The sequence below is a fragment of the Electrona antarctica genome, assembly GCF_951216825.1.
Source record: "Electrona antarctica genome assembly, chromosome: 6".
In the NCBI taxonomy this organism is placed as follows: domain Eukaryota; kingdom Metazoa; phylum Chordata; class Actinopteri; order Myctophiformes; family Myctophidae; genus Electrona; species Electrona antarctica.
In genome coordinates this window covers 1289966-1316394 of record NC_136811.1, presented here as the reverse complement: position 1 = coordinate 1316394, position 26429 = coordinate 1289966, and the positions used below count along the sequence as shown (strand labels likewise).

Below are 26429 nucleotides of genomic sequence, written 5' to 3'. Positions count from 1 at the left end.
GTGTCAGTGGAGTGGGATGTTCTGAAGCCAGATTGGAATTCATACATACTGTCATTTGTTTTTGTGTCAAGATACTTTTCAACCTGTTCATAGACTATTCTTTTCCATCACTTTCGAGATGGAGTTAAGAATAGGGCGGTAGTTGCCGGGGTCTAATTTGCTCCCTGTCATTTAGCTGGGGACCCCTTGGAACGCGATCCCTCAAGGACCCCTGGGGGTCCCCGGACCCCACTTTGGGAACCACTGCTGTATGACTACCTGACAGAGAGAGAGAGAGAGAGAGAGAGAGAGCACAGGTAGAGAGAGTCACATGATCCATGTGTCACCAGTGGTGGAAAGTAACTCAGTACTTTTACTTAAGTACTGTACTTAAGTACAATTTTGAGGTATTCGCAACGCAACGCATTGTGAGCTTGTAGATCTGCTATTTTCACTAGATTTTCTACACATTTTCAACTTGTGAAATGAGACATTCTGCAATATGAGTACATTTACTTTTAGTACTTTAAGTACATTTAAGTACACACGCCTATACTTTTGTACTTTTACTCAATAGTACATTTTCAATTCCGTACTTTTACTTGTAACAAAGTACTTCTAAATTGCAGTATTGGTACTTTTACTTAATCTCCAAAGTAACTAGTACTCACAAGTTGAAAACAATTGAGTACTTTTTTCCACCACTGTGCATCACTGCTAGTGACTTTAATACTGTCTGGGCGAACTCTGCAGCATCCCCAGAGCTCAAATGGCCACATGGCTAGACGACTCTGCTCTGGCCAGTGGCCACAATGTGGCGGTCGGTCGGTTATTCAGGACATGGAGAAAGTAAAAAATGTGTCACGTGCCGGGCCATCCGCAAACACGACCATATAACACCCATCCTCTTCACACTGCACTGGCTCCCCGTTACAGCCAGGATCGACTACATAGTCCTGCTGATCACATACAACTGCATAAATGGACCTCCCTACCTACAGAAACTCATCAACCCTCCAAAAACAACCTCCACCCGCACCCTCAGATCTGCAAACAAATTTCTGCTCCCAGGTCCCTGATACCAAATTATACCACAGGAAGCAATCTGATTGGTTGAAACAGCCTTCTAGCCGTGGATTAAACCAGCACCATTCACCACCTAATCAAAACAAAGAATTCAGCTGCTCTGTTCTCCCAGAGCGCTAGCAAACTCGGTGGCTAGGCTAGCTAGTTTCTTGGGACATTTGTGGTCGTAGTGACTACATCTGTCATTAAAAAAATATATTTTTTCAGCGATTTTCTTAGTTGAACGTTGTGAAAAATGTATCCGGTCATACAGACCATCACTATAATATCATAGCACTCGACGGGGGCATAAATACATATGGAGATGGACACACGATAATCAACACAAACACTTTATTTATTAGAAAACCCAGATCAAACTACAGAAACAGATTTGTAGGAACGTCCGTCACGGAAAACTAGAAATAGATTTGTAGGAACGTCCGTCACAGAAAATTTTAAATAGATCTGTAGGAACTAGTAGTATAGGAAATAGTTTCCGTGACCGATCTTCCTACAAATCTATTTCAAGTTTTCCGGGACCGATGTTCCTGCAAATCCATTTCAAGGTTTCCACCGGAGGAAAAATCTTGTCTATGAGGTTTTCTCTTGGCAATATGCGTTCATGATTTGAGGCTTTTTGTTCAAAATGGGCCAATCCTGTAAACTTTGAAAGCCAATGTTAGCCAATCAGGATGGAATATGAAATATCGGACAGATCTGTTTTGAGCACATGACTATAGAGATACTGTGTAACGATTTGCAGGATTTTTGGTCAAAATATGGAGTAATATCAAAAAATGTGCTCCTGGTGGTGCTATAACAGGCCGTTCTGGAACAATTGGGGCAGAGGTTCATCGTTGGCATCTAGGGAGTGTGTGTGCAAAGGTTGGCATTGACAACCTCGGGTTAATGGTGCCGGAGACACAATCACACACAATCACACACACACACGGACGTGCAAAACATACTCTCTCCCCATGCCTTCGGCCTGGTGGAGACAATAAAAATGGTGGCATTTTATCATGAACATATAGTGAGGAGCAATAATATAGGTATGTTGAAAAGTGGTGAAGTGGTCCTCTAATAGTTTGATTCCCTAATAAATGATTGACACGTTATGCAAAGCGGAGGCGCGATTATTCCAGTAATCCTACACATTGTGGGTGGATCAGGTTCCTTTCCATCCACACTCTCACAATCCTGAGCAGTGGTGGAAAAAGTATTACACTTTACTAAACAAGGGTGATTTTCACCCGGACGATTATACTTTTGCAATTTTCATAATTTTCAATTTCACAATTTTCATAAAAAGGTGGATGGGTCTTTCAGTATACCTTCATGATGCTCAGTGACATCATAATGTTGCTGATGTCTGAGGTGGGCGGGTCTTTCAGTACCGTCATGATGCTCAGTGACATCATAATGTTGCTGATGTCTGAGGTGGACGGGTCTTTCAGTACCGTCATGATGCTCAGTGACATCATAATGTTGCTGATGTCTGAGGTGGACGGGTCTTTCAGTACCGTCATGATGCTCAGTGACATCATAATGTTGCTGATGTCTGAGGTGGACGGGTCTTTCAGTGCCGCCATGATGCTCAGTGACATCATAATGTTGCTGATGTCTGAGGTGGGCGGGTCTTTCAGTACCGTCATGATGCTCAGTGACATCATAATGTTGCTGATGTCTGTGGTGGACGGGTCTTTCAGTGCCTTCATGATGCTCAGTGACATCATAATGTTGCTGATGTCTGAGGTGGGCGGGTCTTTCAGTGCCTTCATGATGCTCAGTGACATCATAATGTTGCTGATGTCTGAGGTGGGCGGGGCTTTCAGTACCTTCATGATGCTCAGTGACATCATAATGTTGCTGATGTCTGAGGTGGGCGGGTCATGTCTGAGGTGGGCGGGTCTTTCAGTGCCTTCATGATGCTCAGTGACATCATAATGTTGCTGATGTCTGAGGTGGGCGGGTCTTTCAGTACCGTCATGATGCTCAGTGACATCATAATGTTGCTGATGTCTGAGGTGGGCGGGTCATGTCTGAGGTGGGCAGGTCTTTCAGTGCCTTCATGATGCTCAGTGACATCATAATGTTGCTGATGTCTGAGGTGGGCGGGTCTTTCAGTACCTTCATGATGCTCAGTGACATCATGTTGCTGATGTCTGAGGTGGGCGGGTCTTTCAGTGCCTTCATGATGCTCAGTGACATCATAATGATGCTGATGTCTGAGGTGGGCGGGTCTTTCAGTACCTTCATGATGCTCAGTGACATCATAATGTTGCTGATGTCTGAGGTGGGCGGGTCTTTCAGTACCTTCATGATGCTCAGTGACATCATAATGTTGCTGATGTCTGAGGTGGGCGGGTCTTTCAGTACCTTCATGATGCTCAGTGACATCATAGAAGGTAGGTGTTTCCCTGCCCACATCCCTGGTTTTTTCTACAGGCAGGTGTTTGTGTGAATTTCACCCGTGTTTAGTGATAGTGTGACAGAGAATAAATTCCATACGCCTACAATGGACTTTTTTATTTTTTTATTTTTTTCTTCACTGGACCATTCTCACATGTCCCAGGAATGAGTGGACCACAGGAGAATTTCCCAATGTTTTTTTTGTGTGTGTGAAAAGTCATGATGAAATATTAAAGAAGAGTATAGCTCAAGTTGACATGTTTTGCTGTACTTCAATATATTTTGATTTAAATCACACCCGTGTGAAGTGAAGGGTGCTAATGAGTCTAACTCATGCTGATTATCATTATATATATGATGATGATGATATAGGTGATGTAATGGTGATGTAAAAAAAAAACGGTGACAAAACAAACATTAAATTATCTTTATTGTTAATGGCATTTAATGTTTGTGTTAGGGACAAGATGACGTAAATTTTCCCTTCATTGTCAATGGCGTTTTTAAAACAAACATTGAACTAAAGACAAACATTAAACCTGTATATAGGAGGGGCTAGCGCCCCTCAAAAATATGTTTAGTGTTCTAGGGTTCAAAAATATCAATATGCAATGGAGACATACAAAAGTATTGGTATCAAAATGTGTTTATAAAGTACCTAAGTAACAGAAGTATAAAGTGGTTAATGTATGTATTGTATAATCAAAATATACAAAGTAACTAATAACTAAGTCTTCAAATAATTGTAGTGGACAATATTTGCCTCTGAGATGCAGTGCAGTGGTTCCCAAAGTGGGGTCCGGGGGCGTCCTTGAGAGAGTTCCAGGGGGTCCCCAGCTAAATGATAATTAGGAACCAAATGGACCCTAATGGGTCCATTTGTACACTCTCTGAGTTAAATTAACTTTGATTTTACAATATACATCGGGGGTCCCAGAGATAGAAATACCATTAATGTATTAACTAATGTATTAAATAAAAATGTACTAACAGTTTGCAGAATTACAGTACATTTCAAGCACAACTCAATACAAAAACTGTTAACTGTGGACGACACCATAAAGCAATACACTTGTTTTACAACAGGGTCCACCATTTTCAATTCATCATAACATTTATTATATATTTGAAAATATATGCCAGGAGCAGGGACCCCCAGATTTGTACAGCTCTAGCAGTGATTCTCAACCCATTTAAATTCACGGACCCCCAGTTTGACATGCATTATTCTACGGACCCCCCATTTAATGGCATTTCTATCTCTGGGACCCCCAATTTATATTGTAAAATCAATGTTAATTTAACTCTGAGAGTGTACAAATGGAACCAAATGGACCCGTTAGGGTCCATTTGGTTTCATTTGTACACTCAGAGTTATAGACCCATAAGGGTCCATTTCGTTCCAAACTATAATTTAGCTGGGGACCCCCTGGAACTCCCTCAAGGACCCCTGGGGGTCCCCGGACCACTGGTTGGGAACCACTGTTCTACTATACACACATAGTGGGCGGATCACTTTCCATCCACGCTCCTACAATCCTGAGTTCTTATTGGACCCTCGCTAGGGTCAGACCGACACCCAGGAGTGTGAGAGTGGTGAGACAAAGGTAACAGGTTGCAGTCACAAATGAACCATGGACTTACAGACAGAGGTTTGATGGGTTTATTACAATAATAACAATAAAGATCCGATCCCCAGCTAAGCCTGCACCGCCCAGCCCAGCGCGTCTATAGAAAGGACTAGAGACGACAAGTGGAATTATAGCAGTGATCCAAGAAAAAAAAGGACAGAGGTATGTTGTACAATATTATAATACTGTAATGTTGTTTCGGACTTTGTGAGGACATCCAAAGTATTATACTATTCGTCCAATCCATCTAAACCTGCGCGATGATGATCGGAGGTGATTTGCCACTATAAAACATGGTATAGTTGTATGTGTTGTGCACTATATTAACTATATTAAGGTGTTTTTATAACCCGGGGGGGTCTGCTGTATTACCCGATCATCTTTTAATAGGGGGTTATGATCCGTTTTTTCCCCCTCATCATTCATTTTGAAACTATGTAGCGAGAGTTTTTGCTCGCTTGAGGTGGTGTTTGTTGCGCCGGAACCGGTGGCCTATCGAATTCTGTGACCGTCCTCGGGTTGTTTTAGGCCAGGGGTGGTGGGGTGGGAGGTGAACCCCACGTTAGTTTTATGGCTGTCACCGGATCGTCTCTTGTTTGTTTACAGACCATTTGCCCATAGTGCCCCGTCGCCGTCCTCTCACTTTGCACTCGTCTGGGTAACAGACTCTGATGGGTAACCAACTAGGCCGTGACCGTCCTGGGGTTGGTGGGTTGGTAGGCTGGCTGGCTGGTTAGCCCACAGGAGCTAACGATAATAGCTGAGTTTAATATTAAAGTTGTTGTGTGGTCAGATATAGCGCGTCTTATTATATGGACTGTGGATGGAATCATGAATGGAGCAGCTCCTATTAAATTAAATGCTGTTCCTCTGGTAGATCTGCTGCAAGTTGATTTATTTAGTTAGTTATTTCTGACATGCAGACAGTGCACCTCCATTCCATGTAGATGAAGGAAGGTGATCTTTCTTACAACCTGTGTGATCTTATACCGCGGGCTGTCCTGTGTTACATTCCTTTCTAACAGTTATTACAATATATAATTGATTGATTGATTTATTAACAGTTTGCAGAATTACAGTACATTTCAAGTACAACTCCATACAAAAACTGTTAACAGTGAGTGGACGACACCATAAAGCATTAAACTTGTTTACAATAGGGCCCACCATTTTCAATTCATCAAAACATTTAGAGACGTAGGAATATACACAACTATATAGCATTACACTTGTTTAAAACAGGTCCACCCTTTTCAATTCATCAGAAACACTGTTAAAACAAAATCAATCGCTATAATAACTTGGAGATTAAAGATAGCAATACACAATATGTCTGCATTTCTCAATTGAAGCTAGGCTACTAGGGAGACGGAGACTACCAACTATAAACTGCACTTAATTATGATATAACTATGTGGCCTATTGGTGGTGCTATAGCAGGGGTCTTCAACGTTGTTCAGGTCAAGGACCCCTTGACCTCACACACACACACACACACACACACACACACACACACACACACACACACACACTATACATGATTTCATAGATATATAGCTTCACAGACTTGTTTGACAGCACAGTGTTGTTGTAAATTCATGTTTTTTGTTTGTTTGTTTTAATTACACGTGATCTTTTCTGTTAATATGTTGGATTCATGTGTATTTTCTGACATTTAACCACTTAACAGACACCTCAATACTTGGTTTGGTAAACTTGACATTTTGGCTCTGTACTTGGTCTGCTATAGGGTATAGTGGTTAAAAAAACAATAAAATAAAATGAAAAGTCCCCTTCACAAAGATTTGGCGGCCCCTCAGTCTGCCGAAGACCCCTGCACTAGACTAGAGGGAAGGGTCACGGGGATAATCAAATATTTGGGTGTTGTCTCCGGGTAGCATGAACGCACTCGGACCATAGCATGGCATTATTATGCCCATTTCATTCTGACATGTCTTGTGTATAGCAGTGTTGTTTTTGGCAGCAAATTTCTATTTTAGTTTTAGTCATATAGACTCTTGAATAGTTTTCATTTAGTTTTAGTCACATTTTAGTCACCCGGAATGTTTTAGTTTTAGTCGACTAAATATCATAAGATTTTAGTCGACAAATTCTACAGTTGATTTAGTCGACTAAAATGTATTTCGGCGGGCCTTCATGCCGTCGTAATGACTGATTTTTACACTGGCTGAAAATAGCCGATCTACAAGCTCACAACGCGTCGCAGCGCATGAAATTGTCAAGCTTAGTTTCAGTCATTTTAGCTTAGGTGTTATTATTTAGTTTCCATTTAGTTTCCGTCAAGGTAGCCGACGAACATTTTTCGTCTTAGTTTTAGTCGACGAAATCAACACTGTTGTGTAGGCTACCATTCATTGGGCATTTTGGGATAAAGGATGCACTGACCGTATAGAAAAGGCTATTGGGTCGGCAAATTACTTGAGTGGTGCTGATTTTTATAATCGTTTCCTTGTTGAAAAATGTTCATACATTTTTAAACGGTGGCGGCGGTGGCTTAGGAATATACACAACTATATAGCATTACACTTGTTTAAAACAGGTCCACCCTTTTCAATTCATCAGAAACACTGTTAAAACAAAATCAATCGCTATAATAACTTGGAGATTAAAGATAGCAATACACAATATGTCTGCATTTCTCAATTGAAGCTAGGCTACTAGGGAGACGGAGACTACCAACTATAAACTGCACTTAATTATGATATAACTATGTGGCCTATTGGTGGTGCTATAGCAGGGGTCTTCAACGTTGTTCAGGTCAAGGACCCCTTGACCTCACACACACACACACACACACACACACACACACACACACACACACACACACTATACATGATTTCATAGATATATAGCTTCACAGACTTGTTTGACAGCACAGTGTTGTTGTAAATTCATGTTTTTTGTTTGTTTGTTTTAATTACACGTGATCTTTTCTGTTAATATGTTGGATTCATGTGTATTTTCTGACATTTAACCACTTAACAGACACCTCAATACTTGGTTTGGTAAACTTGACATTTTGGCTCTGTACTTGGTCTGCTATAGGGTATAGTGGTTAAAAAAACAATAAAATAAAATGAAAAGTCCCCTTCACAAAGATTTGGCGGCCCCTCAGTCTGCCGAAGACCCCTGCACTAGACTAGAGGGAAGGGTCACGGGGATAATCAAATATTTGGGTGTTGTCTCCGGGTAGCATGAACGCACTCGGACCATAGCATGGCATTATTATGCCCATTTCATTCTGACATGTCTTGTGTATAGCAGTGTTGTTTTTGGCAGCAAATTTCTATTTTAGTTTTAGTCATATAGACTCTTGAATAGTTTTCATTTAGTTTTAGTCACATTTTAGTCACCCGGAATGTTTTAGTTTTAGTCGACTAAATATCATAAGATTTTAGTCGACAAATTCTACAGTTGATTTAGTCGACTAAAATGTATTTCGGCGGGCCTTCATGCCGTCGTAATGACTGATTTTTACACTGGCTGAAAATAGCCGATCTACAAGCTCACAACGCGTCGCAGCGCATGAAATTGTCAAGCTTAGTTTCAGTCATTTTAGCTTAGGTGTTATTATTTAGTTTCCATTTAGTTTCCGTCAAGGTAGCCGACGAACATTTTTCGTCTTAGTTTTAGTCGACGAAATCAACACTGTTGTGTAGGCTACCATTCATTGGGCATTTTGGGATAAAGGATGCACTGACCGTATAGAAAAGGCTATTGGGTCGGCAAATTACTTGAGTGGTGCTGATTTTTATAATCGTTTCCTTGTTGAAAAATGTTCATACATTTTTAAACGGTGGCGGCGGTGGCTCGGGTAGAGTGGCATGATGGGAACCACAAGGTTCCCAGTTCCTTGAGCAAGTCACTGAACTCCTAATTGCTCCTGATGTGCTGGTTGGTGCCTTGCATGGTTTCCTCTGCCATCGGTGTATGAATGGTAAATGGTGCATTTATATAGCGCCTTTATCCAAGGCGCTTTATAGAGATTGTGCATTATACATTCACCCATTCACACAAACATTCACACACCGATGCCGGGGGAAACCATGCAAGGCACCAACCTGCACATCGGGAGCAATTAGGGGTTCAGTGTCTTGCTCAAGGACACTTCGACACTAACTCTGGGGGAGCCCGGGTTCGAACTGGGAACCTTTCGGTTTCCATCATGCCACTCTACCCCTGAGCCACTGCCGCCCCTGAATGTGTGTGTGAATGGGTGAATGTAATGCACAATCTATGTAAAGCGCCTTGGATAAAGGCGCTATATAAATGCAACATTTACCATTTAAACATCTTCCAAAAATAGCAGAAATATACAAGCTTCCAAGTGGAACGTTTAAATTTTTTTAGAAAGTGTAAAATTATTAGAAATGTCAGTACTTTCTTTTTATAATTAAAGGGATACTTCACCCTTTTTGCAAAAATATATATATGTTAATGACGTTTAGAAGCTTTAGAACACTTTCCTGGGGGTCTTTATGTGTGTAATATGTGGTTTTAGATATTTTAGATTGTAGCAGTGAGCCTGGTGTCTCTGATGTCATGGACACTGCTCACTTCCTTCCTGGACTACATGTTGTCTCAGTAAGACAGCCCTCCCCCTATACACAAGGAGGAGCAGTGCACCAAATAATTATGGGAATTGTAGTCCAGGAAGGAAGTGAGGCCAGTGTCCATGACGCGTTATTATTTATCCCACCGCAGTTCTAGGAAAGCCCTGCTGTGATTGGCCGTTGTGATTGACAGTTCTCGTTTTTGCGACCAGTCATTAGTCATACAACTACAACCTATCTCAAACCCTCACCCTAAACCTAACCCCCCACGGGGCAGCACACCTAAACCTAACCTTAACTCATGTCTAACCAATGACTAGTCTAAACTAAGTATGCACCCCCCTAAACCTAACCCGAACGGCCTAACCTCAGTAAAACGATGCCTTCTCGGGAGCCAATCAGACACATGGTGAGGCGGGTCTACCCTAGAACGTTGGTGGGATTCATAATCACGCGTCCATGACACCGGGCTCATTGCTATCATCTAAAATATCTAAAACCACATAGTACACACATAAAGACCCCCAGGAAAGCCTTCTAAAGCTTCTAAACATCATTAACATATATTTGTTTGCAAAAAGGGTGAAGTGTCCCTTTAAGTTATTTGTTAGTTGACCCGTGCAACTTTTGATTATGAAGCCTAAAAGGCAAACAGTAATGTTAATATTTTGATTCATGTGTTCCAATGTTCAATGTCAAAAACGCAGTTCATCACAATTATTTGTATGACAATTAATTGTACGTTACTATCTTTTTAACCCATTCAGGACTGGAACCCCAAAATTGGTGTTTTAAGCATTATGTTATACTTTAGCTTTTGAAAAATAGCAGATCTACTGTACAAGCTCATAGCACGGCACTCGGTGCTATGAGCTTTTTTTTGAAAAATCTTGAAAATGTGGCGCAAATCTTTGAATATATATATTTTCAGAGCGACCGTTTTTAACTCAAATCTTTGCTTCTTGTACTGTAGGTCCCTGGAACAACATATTTTCATATTGGGATCGGCGGCCAATTACATATAATTTTTGGGGTCCTTGACATGAAATAGTTTGAGAACCACTGATATAGAAACATAGTTTTTTCCAGAAAAATGTCTCATTTAGAAGACATTTTTAGAATTAGCTCGTGACAGATATCCCTACCTGTGCGAATGAGAGATTCAAAGCAACTTAACGTGCCCCAGCATTCCATCTATATTCATTCCATAAATGTATGCTGTAATGTGAGCTTGAAGGTCTGCTATTTTTGGTAGATGGGTGGGGGGGGGGGGGGGGGGGGGATAGGGGGAAACAAGAAAGTACAGAGACAACGGAGGTTCAGTTTACTAAGTACAGGCTAGAGAGGGTTTGTGAATGTTGGAGAGAATGAGGGCAGGGCAGCATTCACTCACTCCTGCATCTACTGTAGAGATATGCTGCTAGTTGTGTGGTATTTGGTGACACTGAGGTCCCTCTTTTGTTATGCCAATGTAATGCCAAGAAGAAGCTGTGTGCGTGTGCGTGTGTGTGTGTGCGTGTGTCAGTGAAAGAGCAGCAGTATCTGGTTCACTCGTGGAGTGGTGGGGGAGATGGGATGGGATGGGATGATGGGAAAGTGTCTCGTTTAAGTGAATAGCCTCTATAGTCTATGTACATCATAGAGTATTAAAAGGATAGAGACTGAACTTACAAATGGCCACATAACGGGTGTGTAACTCTGAGATTGTACAAACGGAACCAGATGGACCCATACTACGTGTCCTTTTTCTACACTCAGAGACAGGTATTGGTGTTAAATAATCACACCCGTGTGAAGTGAGGGGCGCTAATATATTAAAGTCTAACTCTAATGGTTGATTAGGTGATGTAATGGTGATGTGAAACAAACGGTGCCAACACAAACATTAAACGCCATTAACGATACAGAGACAGTGTGACGTATAAATGACACATTATGACGTACGTGTTCCCTTCATTGTCAATGGCGTTTACAAAACAAACATTGAACTAAAGACAAACATTAAACCTGTGTATAGGAGGAAGTTGGAGAACCACTACTGTGCTATACTAAATGGAACAGTGTAATGTCATTGTAACACCTGTGAAGGAAGAAAGGTTTAGGTTTATCTATTTAGCACATAGTATAAAAAATCACACCTGTGTGAACTGAGTGGTGCAAGGTCTTATATAGCCTGATCAGCTGTGGTCTGACGTAATGTCAGTGACCATAGTAACCATGCTCATCTTTTTGGGTCCCACGTACAGGTACACACACGTACAGGTACACACATACATAGACACAAACAGACAAAGCTGGTTGTTGGAGTGGTTTGCACCACTCAAAAATAGACCATACATATCAAAGAACAAAAATACAATGCAAGGAAAGGAAGAAGCCAGCTGGCTTATTTGGAATCCTTTCCTGTATGGAAGAGGTCATTGATTAAGCAGATTAAAAGTTCATTAAGAACAATACAAAAGACTACAAGTTGGTAAAGGGAGCAGATGTGTAATAAAGAAATAAAAACACAGAGACTGCACAAAAAAGGGAAATAAACAATACAACAACAAACACACAAAAGAAAATATAACACATCAAAGTAAATCATGTAATCTACAGAGAGGAAGAAATAAGATATTTATTTAGATGTTTCTTGAATATTGGCAAGGATAATGAGGATTTAAGTGAAGCATCTAGGGAATTCCATAGATGAGGACCTCTAAATTTGATGAATGATTGATGTTTGGAAGTGCGACAATAGGGTAATTCAAAATCATCTCTTTGCCTTGTGGGGTAGGAGTGAATGTCCGAAGTAACACGGACAAAATTGTGAAAAGAAGAGGGAATGTCTTGTTTGCATTTTTTTAAATTTAAACATAAATAAACAGGCGGAGTGGTACAGGGTTTGATGATGTCAGAACAGGTCAGCTCACCTATATATGGAGATCTAAGGATTTGATGAGGTCAGATCAATATATGGAATGAATTCTGTACTGGCCATATATGGAGCGTGTCTTGAGTGTACAGGGTTTGATGAGGTCAGATCAACATATGGGTCTTATATGGGATGAATTCTGTATTGGCCATATATGGAGCGTGTCACGAGGCGTGACCGACGTAAACTGCGACCCGTGGTCGCAATCAATACCTTGCTTTCTCGTGTGTTGTGCAGAAGCTGCGACAATGGCCCATCTACAAGCTCACAACGCAGCAAAGCATTGGGACCTTGTAGATCTGCTAAAATCAGAACCTTTGAAATATTTATTTCATGTGAAAATGTGTTTTCTTCATACTGGTAAAGTCTGACTTTAACCCATTTAGGCCTGACGTCAATTCTACAAATGCCTTCTAAAGCCTGACAGTTTTCTGAAAAACCTATGTTTCTATGTCAGTCATTCTCAAACATTTTTATGTCAAGGACCCCCAAGATTGTATGAAATTGGCCTCCGAACCCCCATCTGAAAATATGTTTTTCCAGAAGCAAAGATTTGAGTTAAAAACGTTCACTCTGAAAGAATATATGTGACTAAATTTGACTGAGAGACTGCCATTGGATTTTTTTGAATTTTCGTTTTTTCATGTCATATGAAAGCAGGGAATCATAGCTTCAAATTGACACATTGGTTGTTCAGTTTGACACACAAGTTTTGGAGATATGGCTTATAGAGTAATGTCTTGCAAAAAAAAGCGAGTTGAGAAAACAGGCTTGAAAGGTTCACTTCTGTGGTCTCTAACATTACACCTAGCTACATGTTTAAGCCTTTATTTCATATTTACATGTCGATTTCAGCCCTGACACTTATTTCAGACATGCTCTAGTATGTGGAGAGTCTGCCTGTGCTATAAACTCATTTTGGAAAGTTTTTCTCCTCTGGTGAAAAGCTGGAATTTGCGCGATGGCAGTCTCTCAGTCAAATCTGGTCACATATATTCAAAGATTTGCGCCACATTTTCACGATTTTTCAAAAATAGCAGACCTACAAGCTCGTAGCGCGGCACTCGGTGCCGCGCTATGAGCTTGTAGATCTGCTATTTTTCCAAAGCTAAAGTGTAACATAATGCTTAAAACACCAAAAGGGGTTCCCGCTCAAAAACCACATTGAATCCATTGGACCACAAAGTTCTTTTTTTTTGTCCATTAACTGAAAAGTAACAGTTTTGGACATACAAGGTTTTGATACTCAGCAGATCTACAAGCTCGAAACGTGTCCCGCAACGATGCATTTTGAGCTTGCAGATCTGCTACTTTTTCTATATTTGTGCACAATGCCTATAAATTATCATTATAAAGCGTAACTTTAACCACTTTTCTGCCTGGCCTGCCTATGTTGGGCATGTCATGCATTATAGGCAACATTATATAAAATATCTTTTTCAAAATGTTTACCAAAAAACAATGGCAGATCTTCTGCAAGCTCACAACACGTCATGTTGTAGCTTCGTTCTTAGACAGAAATCTAGAACCTTTGCTCTATATGCACAATGGCTGGGGTTGATATAATATTTAAATCCAGAACCTTTGCTCTATATCAGTGCTATGGTCCTATGGTTTAATTTTAAATAACATATTATGCCAAATATGGCAAGTAATGCAGAATATAGCCTATGCTGCATATATTATGCCATATTCAGGTTCATATTATGTGCATATAGTATGTGGATAAAAAGGAAATATATGTCTCTATATAGCTTATGCAATTTATATTTCCATGTGGGGGGTGCATCAGCTTAACATGACTCCGCCAGATGGGGCAGCAGAGAGTACACTGGGTTCCCCTCCCCTCCTGCTCCGGGGTGGAACCCAGTGTACTCTCTGCTGCCCCATCTGGCGGAGTCAGATTAGCATCAGCTAGGTCGGGAGGTAACAGGGGGTGCACGGCCAAAAAGGTTTGGGAACCACTGCTCTATATGCACAATGGCTGGGGTTGATATAATATTTAAATCCAGAACCTTTGCTCTATTTGGACAACGGCTGCGGTTGATAATATAATATTTGCCTTGCTGCAGTGCTGGCCAGGACTGGCTGTTTGTGTGCATTGCTGTGCAGTGTAGCAGTGCTGCACTGCACTGTACTGTGTGTCATTTGTTTGGTATGCTTCAAGGACAAACATTGCGAAAGGTGAAGGCAGTTCTTGTGTTCATACAATGTGCCGATTAGTCAGAGTACAAAGCAAACTGAAAAAGAAAACCACTCTCACCTGACTCCACCTCCTGCTGATGGGAAATTAATGATGCATTTTAAATAGCACCTTTTATTCAAATAAGTGTCTTACAATGTGCATTACATTCACCCATTTTCTCTCTCTCTCTCTCGCACGCACGCACACACACACACAGCTGCCATGGCTAAGCGACTTTGTGCTGCTTTTTTTTTTGTTACTTCCTTTGTAGTTACAAGTTACTTAGTTGTAAATATTGGTAGTTGCCTTGTATAGTATAGTGCTTATTTGGGCTGGCTTCCAATGTCTTTATTGTATTAGAGAAAACAGGAACTAACCAGGTGCTCAATGGAGACGGCAAAACGTGATAATGATAAATAGGTGCTCACACGGATCAAAAACGGGATACAAAGAGAGGATCCGGGCACTCAAAGTTAAACATGAGGAAAGCCTTTATTGAAATAAAAAGGCAACTGCCTGTCTTCATCAGGTCAAGAAGGTCTTTATTTTATTAATTAGACCAGTGGTTTTCAAATATTTTCATGTCATGGACCTAATCTGAAAATGTTTTGTGACTAACATCTTCCATATATTTCACATTTTATTTCAAGAGTTTCAAAATGAAATAAAAATAGCAGATCCGCTATTTTCCAAATGGCCACATTGTTTACAGTGCTCATGTGGCATGGCCACTTCTTTTGGTCTTGTTTTCATATAACTGAAATCACAATATCAAAAATCGATTCTTTGTTTTGTGTCCAATATTTAATATCATTTAAAGGACCACTTTTCAACATCTCTTGGTTCTCACTAATGTTCATGATAAAACACCACCATTTTTTCCTACTCAGTCTGTGTCTCATAGGAGGGCTTTGGGCAGTTCGGACACCCGTCCACCAGTGACATCATCATTAGGCAGATTCTTTTTAAACAAGATTTGTTTTAAAATATATTTCGATTTGTATTATCGTGAGAACGATGGCTTCAACTTTTGCATTGCAACTTTTCAGGAAAAGAAAGCCTGCCGTTTCTATTAGCTTGGATTCACCATCGATGATGTCACTGGTGGACGGGTTTCTGAACTGCCCACAGCCTTCCTATGAGACACAGACTGAGTAGGACAAAATGGTGGTATTTTATCATGAACATTAGTTAGGACCAGTTATAGGAAGAGAAGTTGAAAAGTGGTGAAGTGGTCCTTTAAGAGATTACCAAACCTTGTGCCCGGGTAGCTCAGTCGGTATAGCTCTCGCCTTCGGACCACAAGGTCATGGGTTCGATCCCGGGCACCGCGTGCATGTGTTGTCTCTGTTGTTTCGGCCCAACGTTTTTTTTTGTTTTGCGAAGAACAAATAATTAGAAAGAAGAAAAACTCTAATTAAAGTGTCTTTCTTCTTTCTAATTATTTGTTCGGCCCCAAAACAATTCTTTATTGTCATGATTTGTCAACTCGGCTCTTGTCTTTGTCCGATGCTTTAAATAAATACTTGTTGAAACGTCTATGGGGAAAATTAACGGGGAATTATTTCCTGGTGCCCTCGTCGTTCTCAAAGAGGGCGGGACTGCGACGCTCTGTAAACTCCAGTGTTCATTTGACTGAGAGTGAACGCTGAGAGGGAAACAAAAACCTACACAGTCAGAGTTGATGGCTATAACTCTCTCCGAGAGTGTACAAATGTGCGTGCGTGCGTGCGTGCGTGCGTGCGTGCGTGCGTGTGTACGTGCGTGTGTGTGTGTCATGCAATGTTATATTGGTTTTGTGGAGGAACTGACTCAGTTTTATCACCAACACTGATAAGAGAGAAGATGTGTCATTCCTCTCTCTCTCTCTCTCTCTCTCTCTCTCTCTCTCTCTCTCTCTGTAGGCCAGGGTGACATATTGTTGCAACAATACAATGTTGTGCTCCAGCGTTCTTGACCCATTTCTTAGACTGGGTTCAGTTCACATTCCACAGCCATTTCTGACTATTCTGCTGCCAACTAAACTACTGTACCATTACAAAATATGTTGTTGGAACTAAATCATTTTCTAGCCCAGTGGTTCCCCAAACTTTGTTCATGTCCATAGCCCCCCAGGCTATGGAACGACCTCCCAGGCTATGGAATGACCTCTCCCCTCCCACCTGAAATGGGTGGCCTCTGGCTGTGGACCTTTTAAAAATAATGTTTTAACCCATTCTGGGCGGGAACCCCTTTTGGTGTAGTATTATGTTATACTTTAGCTATTGAAAAATAGCAGATCTACAAGCTCGTGGCGCGCTCAGTGGCGCGCTATGAGCTTGTAGATCTGCTATTTTTTTTTAATTGTGAAAATGTGGCACAAGTCTTTGAATATATATTCTTTCAGAGCGAACGTTTTTTTTATTTCGACGTCAAGCCTAAGACCCACCTTTTCAGACAAAGCCTTTGTAACTTAGTCCTGTATTGATTTCTCGACTTTCACCACTGCCGATTGTTCCTTCTACTTGATTTATTGCTTTATTGTTGACATGTTTAGCTTTCATTGTTGTGAAGCATTTTGGGACTGAAAGGTGCTCTATAAATACAATTGACTTACTTACTTACGTACTTGACATCTTAGAGAGGAAAAAAATATGTCAAAGAAGCAAATAGAAAGAAAAGTTTGAGAACCACTTCATCATACTATAACTTCCGTAGCTCCTCACTGCCTGCACCAATCGCTCCCACTTTTCACACAGGCATTGACCATAATAATATGGAGGTCTTAACGAAGCCCTTTTTTCGAATTTAACAAATTATAAATTAATAATGAATTTATTAGTGAATTAAAAATGCGAAAACGCACCCAGGGCGCAGTACCCCCCGCGGCCACATGGCGCAGTACCCCCCCCCCGCGGCCACAAGGCGGCGAGTATTTCACAACGGGTAAGGGCTAGTTAGTATAACACCTGTGAAGTAAGGAAGAGGCCCAATTTCATTGCACGCGGGTGTATTCAGCCCTCAGCTCTATCTGACAGAAATACAAGGGGTTGAGCCACGCATCCAGCATCAGCCCTCAGCTATAGAGCGCCGCACTCCCGCCCCCTTTCATGACGACGCCAGGCCCAGGAAATTAATCCCAATGCATTTTTCCCATAGACATTTCAAAAAGTATTTATTTAAAGACCTTTTATAAGCGTCGTACGAAGTAGGGATGTCGGTAACGGATAATTTCCCAGCCGGTTAGCTGGTTGTTTTTTTTTTTTTTACCCAAAATTAAATATGCACGTACACAGAATTAACGTGGTAGGCGAATGGTACACATTTATTCATGCTCAAACAACAGCAGTGCAGCATTTAGCAATAACAAATACATTGTTAGGCTTCAAACAAACATTAAACATGCGTCGTCTTAATCGGCGCTGCAACAAGTGCCTGTCTCGTTTACAGCTGACAGCTCATTCGTTTGTCCACTCTCAAAAAAATAAATACGACGTCTTTTAAAACAAAATAAAATGTCCAGATTCTTACCTACCACTGGCCACTTAGGCTAACCGTTTTTATTAAGGAAGATCAACATGTCGACATGTTCTGGAGTCAGTCGAGTGCGCAGTCTGTTCACCGTTAACCTGGCTGCCGAGAAAACTCTCTCGGAGGGAACAGAAGTGCCTGGTACACAGAGGTATCGCCTGGCTAAAGTAGCCAGTCTGGGGAAACGGTGGCGGTTTACTTTCCACCAGTCCAATGGATCCATTTCCAAGGGAGCAGAATTCTCTTTCAAGTAGCTCTCCACTTCACTTCTTGAACCAGTGTCCGAGGGCGTAACGTAATGCCCAAGGAGCAGTCGCATTGCGCTGCTGTTTGCGTTCTCATCAGGGCCGCCGCCTGGCTCATCTTCCTCTCGCACAGCGACATCATTGCCCTCTTCATCAGCAGCGGCCTCGGCCCCACGGCGTGTAGTTTCAGCTGTCAAATCCTCTACCATTTCATGCAACTTTTCTGTAACGTTAGCTTTTTCTGCTGGCGAAATAAACGGCAGGCTCTTGTGTCTGGGGTCCAACGCAGATCCAATCATGGCCACTTTGGTGATTAACTCGGCTGTGTTAATCTGCATACAATGGATAAACAATTTAAACAAATATTAGTTAAAATAATTATAATGAAAACAAAGCCTATGTTTTTTTGTAAAAAAGAAATACTAATGTAATGTTAATATATACCTTCATGCGTTTTGCCAGTGATGTGCGGACCTTTTCTTTAAACTCCAACACTTTCACACTTTCTTCGCCACCCTCCTCTGGCATGAGGTGTTTCTGGAGGAGACTGAACGTAATTGGGTAGGTGTTTGAGACGGAGACATTCTGCTCTGAAGACATGACTGTGGTGGCAATTTTAAGTTTGCATAACACTGGTTGCATCTCCTCCATTATTTTCCAGTGGTCATTGGACAGATCAAGCACTCTCGCGTCCGCCAGTTTAGTGACTCTGCGGTCTGACAGCACGGCTGTGACTGCCCATCTCAGCTCTACGAGTCGCTCCAACATGTCGTATACTGAATTCCAGCGGGTTTTGCAGGACTGGATCAACTTTTTGTGACTGTGATTGTCCGGGTTGCTCATTCCCATCCCCTCCTGCTTCTTTTTTCAGCGCTTCTGATGCAGGACCGCTTTTATTAACATGCTTAACCAAACGACCAGCAGCACCAATTACTCTGACCACATGTAAGGCAAAGCCATCGTGAATAGCCAACTGTTTCTTTTTTTCTTTTTTTTTGGAAATAAATATTTGTACATTAAAAAACTGTGTACATTGGTGACTATAACTATAATCTACCTGATATTGAGGCCTACAAAATCGGTAAAAAAAAAAAAAAAAAAATCTTTTTTTTTTTTTTTTTCTTATTAACTAGTCGACTAGTACCAGCAAGGTCGACTAGTGGATTTACTAGTCGACTAGTAAACTAGTCGACTAGTTGCTTAATGCCCTAGCTGCTCGTGCCACTGGTGTATGCAAGCTCTGCTTCACACAAATTACAAACAACTTTGTCGTCACCTTTCTTTTTTAAATGCTCCCAGACCACACTACGTTTAATTCGTTTCGCCATTTTCTCTCCTAGCACACCTCGCTCACTTAATAACTTTTTTTCTAAAGCTCCCCTCCCGGGCCGGTGCGGAAGTCATTTCTCTCATTCTAGTGTGCTCGTTGTGCTCTCTTGGACATAGACTACACTCTTGCGCCGCCCTGTGTCGGTTTAACGTAATGACATCTCCCCATGACCAAAATAAATACCATCAGGAAAATGCGGAAATTAAGCTGATAAGAATATTCGGATGTTTCTTAACGGTCGGCTAACCGGTTAGCCGGTTAACCCCCGACATCCCTAGTACGAAGCCAACTCGAGTCGTGACAAATCATGACAACAAACACAATATTTTGGACCAAACAAATAATTACAAAGAAGAAAAACAAAAAAAAAAGTGTTGTAACCTGCTGTTTTTTTCTACTTTCTAATTCTTTGTTTGGCCCAAAGCATTTGTGTTTATTGTCATGATTTGTCACGACAAGAGTTGGCTTTGTCCGCGGTGTAAACGTCTTTAAATAAATACTTTTCTGAAAAGTCTATGAGGAAAATGAACAGGGATTTCTTTTCCGGGTCTCTCGAGGGGGCGGGACTGCGACGCTCTATATCTGACAGAAATACTAGGGGGAACCCAGTGTTCACTTTACGAGTGAACTTTTAATCTGTACTGTATGTCGGCCATTAGTATTACTAACCCTAACCCCAAACCTAACCCTAACCGCAAGCACGACGCAACGCATGTCGGACCAAAGCAAACTTCACCTTACCCGCCAAAAAGAAAAAGTTGTTTGCGGTGGACACAAAAATGATGGCATGAGCAGGATTTGAACCCAGGAGGTACGGATTGAAAGTCTACTGCCTAACGAGCCATGCTACGAGCTGGCTTCCCTCCCCATCTCCTCCCATATTTGTGGCGGTGGTGGCTCAGGGGTTGAGTGGCTGGATGGTAACCGTAAGGTTGCCAGTTCGAACCCGGGCTCCCCCAGAGTTACCGTCGAAGTGTCCTTGAGCAAGACACTGAACCCCTAATTGCTCCCGATGTGCTAGTTGGTGCCTTGCATGGTTTCCGCTGCCATCGGTGTATGCATGTGTGTGTGAATGGGTGAATGTAATGCACAATCTCTGTAAAGCGCCTTGGTTGAAGGCGCTATATAAATGCACCATTTACCATTTTACCATTTTATATTTCTTGAAGGGATAGCTGAGGGCTGATTTCACCCAACGCCAATGTCTTTGTGTTTTCTCATTCTTTTGGGATTATTCATTGACTGTAAAGGAATGTTATACAAACAACCATTGTCCTTGTTGTATGTCAAGACTTCACGGGGAGAGTAAACTATCTACAAATACAAGTGTTTGAATGAACGTGGTGCGTGTGTGCGTGCGTGCGTGCGTGCGTGCGAGCGACACTGAGGGTGGGGACAGAGACTGGCTGTGTAATATGGGTCAGTTTTGTTAGTGACAATTAGCGTGAGTTCAATGCTGCTTTTGTTCAGCAGGGAGCTCCTCTCATGTCAAGGAACCTCACATTGATACGTACTGGGTGGGCCATGGACCCCCCCTGTCCATTGGGTGGGCCGTTATTCAGTTGGACAGGATCTGGTGTCGGGGGACCAGGGACGTAGCTGACCATTTGGTTGCCCTACTCGTAGGATATTTGTGCTGCCTTCCGACAGAGCGCTGCAATTCCTCATTCAGATCGGCTATTTTTGCCGTTTTGTGAGGACGCACACGGCTGCCCTGCATAAAAATGTGTTATTATGAGGGTCGGCTTGGCACTTTTTGACACATTTTGTTTCCCCACTTGGCGTGTTGCCATACGTGCAGTGCGTATTGCGCGTATACATAGCGGTAACCTGTTACATTTGATTACTGTAGGTACAGAACTCTATATAAAACCGAGAGAAGGCGGCCTGTGAAGTGAATAGTCATAGAACTTCATTCTCTAATTGACCTATAGCTAAGCCCCTCCCCAAACTGATATGGTCCAATCACAGCTAAGCATAACATGGTTTAGGGTAGGTAGACAAACCTCTCCACCAATAGTTTTCCTATATGATAAAACATTGTTTTAAAAAAAGAAAAATAAATGTCACGCACATATTTATCCAGTGCATACGGCAGGCCTTGTTGACGGATTTTGAAGAGATTTTGAAGGTCTGGTTCCAAAAATGAACCAGTATTTAATGTGTAAAATCCATGATATCAACCCTTTTCATATCAAGGTCCATAATTTATTCAGTATTTTAAGTAACGGACCAACATTTGATGAGATGTAGCATCTCATATTTTGTTGTTGGTTAAGAGTTTGTCCACAGTTCCATGCTGAGAGATGACAGGCAAACGTCGTTGATCAAAATAACAATTATTCTTCATTGTCTAATTGTGTAGACATCTTGTAAATTAAGAAATGCTGTTTTTTTTTAAACAATAGTCTTGAGAGCGTAACACGAAACCAAAGGGTCCATTTGGTTTCATGTTACGCTCTCAAGAGTTAAAGATCTATAAGGGTCAATTTGTCTACCAACTCTACCCATTTTGGGCGGGAACCCCTTTTGGTGTTTTAAGGATTATGTTATACTTTAGCTATTTGCGTGCCGCGCTATGAGCTTGTAGTTCTGCTATTTTTGACAAATCGTGAAAATGTGCCTCAAATCATTGACTATATATTCTTTCAGAGTGAAAGTTTTTAACTCCAATCTTTGCTTCTGGGGGGGTTCCTGGAACAACATATTTTCAAATGGGGGTCGGCGGCCAAATACATATATAATTCTAGGGGTCCTTGACATGAAATATTGAGCACCACTGATACAGAAACATGGGTATTTCAGAAAACTGTTAGGATTTAGAAGCCATTTTTTAGAATTTTAACTGGGGACCACCTGGAACCCCCTCAAGGACCACTGGTGGTTGAAAAATGGAACATATATGAAATTAATACAAACTAGAAAAATCTGGCAACACCGGTTGTTTACACTGCTGTGTATAACAGCTGGAGACGAGAGGTAGGTGTCGCCAAATTGTGTGAGAGAAATAAGCAATCAGGTCTATGAAAAGAAGCCAAGCCCCAATTCGCTTATAACAAGCGGGACATGGCAACAACGGAGAAATACATGAAGAGCTCTCGTTTTTAACAGGAGATTTAAGACGTTTCTAACTCATGTCATCATGTCAACGTCGCAACACAAATAATACAAACTATGAAAAACTATGGCATCACATTATCAAATGAAATAGTGTTGTATAAAGTACTGAACTTTATTCCTACAAAATCACGACCGTACGTTCACAGTGAATGAGTTTCTCCCGACCGGAAGCGTTCCGGCGGCCCAAGCTGAACGCGGAAGTGTCGGCTGCATAAGGCCTATTGGATGATTTGAGGCATTTTGTTCCAAAAATGTGTTTTGCAAAAATCAACCTGTTGGTGGCGCTATAACAGGCCAATGTGAAAAGGGTGGGATATATTCCTCAGCCTAGTAAGAAAATGTGTGAAAGATTTCATGTAAATTGCATGCTGCGTTCATGATTTGAGGCTTTTGTTCAAAACGGGGCAATCTTGCAAACTGTGAAAGCCAATTATAGCCAATTAGGATGGAATATGAAATATCGGACAGATCCAACTTGAGCACATGACCATAGAGATACTGTGTAACGATTTGTGAGATTTTTGGACAGAATCTGGAGGAGTAATATCAAAAAATGTGTTTTACAAAAGTCGGCCTCCTGGTGGCGCTATAAAAGGCAGATGCGGAAAATGCAGGTCAAAGGTTTGTCCTTGGCCTCTAGGGAGTGTGCATGCAACGTTTCACGCAGATCGGTGCAGTTTTAGGTCAAAAATGTGAAAAGCTGCCTCATGGTGGCGCTATAACAGGCCGTTCTGGAAAATGTGGGGCAGAGGTTCATCGTTGGCATCCAGGGAGTGTGTGTGCAAAGTTTGGCATCGACCGGGTTAACGGTGCCGGAGATTAGCTGGTAACAGACGGACGGAAGGACGGACACACACACGGACGGAGTGCAAAACATACTCTCTCCCCATGCCTTCGGCCTGGTGGAGACAATTACATTGACAAATAGTTCAGCTCTCTGTAATTTATTTGTGAATAACTAACCAAAAAAAAGAGGAAGTTCTAATGTTTTGAACTACAGGAGTGTTGTTTTTGACAGAACATTTTGATTTTAGTTTTAGTCGTAGTCTCTTGAATAGTTTTCACTTAGTTTTAGTCACATTTTAGTCACCTAGAATTTGTTCGTGTTTTAGTCGACTATTATCATTAGATTTTAGTCGACTAAATCTACACTTGATTTAGTCGACTAAAATGTATTTTGGCGGGCCTTGATGCCGTCGTAATGGCTGATTTTACACTTCCTGAAAATAGCCGATCTGCAAGCTCACAACGCGTCACAGCGAGCTTGTAGATTGTCTATTTGTAGTGTAAAATGACTTATACTGGATCTCTTGTCCACTAGTCCCTTCCTAACATTTTAGTCTAGTTTTTATTCGTTGATGAAATTGTCAATATATTTGTTCACAGTTTTAGTCATCATGGCTTAGTTTTCATTTAGTTCTCGTCAGTGAAAAAAGGTAGTCGACGAACATTTCTCGTCATAGTTTTAGTCGACGAAAACAACACTGGTGAGATCAAAGCGTGACGCAACTCTCTCTCTCTCTCTCTCTCTCTCTCTCTCTCTCTCTCTCTCTGTGGCTCTGGGTACATCGTGTGTGGTGGAGCGGGACTGCCTATTATGCAGAGCTTTCGCCCAGGCGGGCGTGGTTTTCCATCCATCCATCTTCAACCGCTTATCTGTAGTCGGGTCGCGGGGGCAACAGCTCCACCAGAGTGCTCCAGACTTCCCTCTCCAGAGCAACATTAGTGACTTCCTCCTGGGGGATTCCGAGACGTTCCAAGGCCAGTGAGTCGATGTGTTTCCTCCAACTGCGCCTTGGTCTGCCCCGGGGTCTCCTCCCAGTGGGACGTGTATCGAGGACCTCCCTAGAGAGACGCCCGAGAGGCATCCTAACCAGAGTCCCCGAGCCACCTAAGCTGGCTCCTTTCCAGGCGAAGGAGCAGCGGTTCTACTCCGAGTCTCTCTCGTGTGACTGAACTTCTCACCCTATCTCTAAGGGAGATGCCAGCCACCCGTCCAAGAAAACTCATTTCGGCCGCATGTAATCGCAACCTTATTATTTCGGTCATGACCCACACTCCATGACCATAGCGTGGTTTTGAGGTTTTTATTCTGTGAGATTAGGGTTAAGGTTAAGTTTAGGCATAGTGTTTGTGAAAATGTGGCGCACATCCTGACAAACTGTTTAGAAGACATTTTATAAATTTCGACGTCAGGCCTAAATGGCTTAAATAATGATAATACCCGATGATAATGTTTTAGGGTGGCAAAACATCACGGCACTATTTTTTTAATTTATTTTTTCCTAGAAGCTTTGTCATTGGTCGATTTGCCTGTCTGCTTCCTGATTGGTTAGTCATTGCGACCGGGTTTTTTTTCGACCAATGACAAAGCTTCTAGGAACATCTTTGAATGCACCCTGGGCAAGACCTACGCTGAAAAGGCTATCATTTGTTTGGGCGGAAGTTGCGGGATTTTAGCGGAAGTATCGCCCAAGGAAATGAATGCTTTACAAATCAGTTCACATTCTCCGCGAATGAAACAAGTGTTGTGATTGGTCGGGAAAATATCGTATCCGGGGGAAATACATCTGACGGATGTTCCGGACGATACATCCGCCGATAGCTTCTCTGCCTTACGTCGTGACCAGGCTTTTCTTTTCGCAGATAAGTAAGCCTGGGTGACCGAGGCTACTTTGAATGCCGATTGCGGCCCCTAAATGTGTCACAGAGACTAAATTATTTTTGTTCTACCCATTGCTGGCTGTCTGAATACAAAAAGAAAAAGAAAAAGGTCATAAACATTTTGACATATTAGTGCTTTAGTTTAAACTATACGGCCCGCGGGCCAACTGCGGCCCGTGATCCATTTTTAATTGGCCCTTATCAAATTCTAAAAATATAATGGCATATGGCCCGCAGCCCCGCACATGAAACTTGCACTTGACTGTATTGTATTTCTTAGTTTTAACACTAGGTGGAGCTACTGTCTTCTTCAGTGTCTTGACTCTTGAACAAGGCAGCTCTACACAAAACCACACACGTGACACAAGCGATACCTAAGACACGTTTTCCCCGTTCCCACTCGAGTGACCAAAAATGGAAAAGAAACGCAAAATAGCTAGTGAGTGCAGAAAATATCAGACACGATGGAAGAATGAATATTTCTTCATAGAAGTCAAGGGGAAGTGTGTCTGTTTGATTTGCAATGAAACTGTTGCCGCGATGAAAGATTATAATGTACGACGACACTACGAAACCAAACATCAGACCTACACATCCTACACTGGTGCCGAGCCGAGACGAGAAAGTTAATCAAATGGCAGCTAGCCTGCTCGCTCAACAACAACAGCATTTTGTCCGTGCTAATAAAACACAAGAAAATGCCACAATAGCCAGCTACGAGGTAGCTCAACTCATTGCCCGACACGGGAAAGCCTTCTCAGATGGTGATTTCATAAAACAGTGCCTCACTACAG

General features: G+C 41.8%; 1 protein-coding gene across 1 annotated transcript in view; it reads left to right on the top strand.

The window, feature by feature from the left end:
* The first annotated feature begins 5065 nt into the window (after nucleotides 1-5065).
* The window catches only part of LOC306924703 (cingulin-like), a 64708-nt gene continuing 43344 nt past the window's right edge, over nucleotides 5066-26429 (top strand). Inside the window, exon 1 of the mRNA XM_079503308.1 lies at nucleotides 5066-5252. The gene's annotated coding sequence lies outside the window, so the exon portion shown is untranslated. The remainder of the gene's footprint in view (nucleotides 5253-26429) is intronic.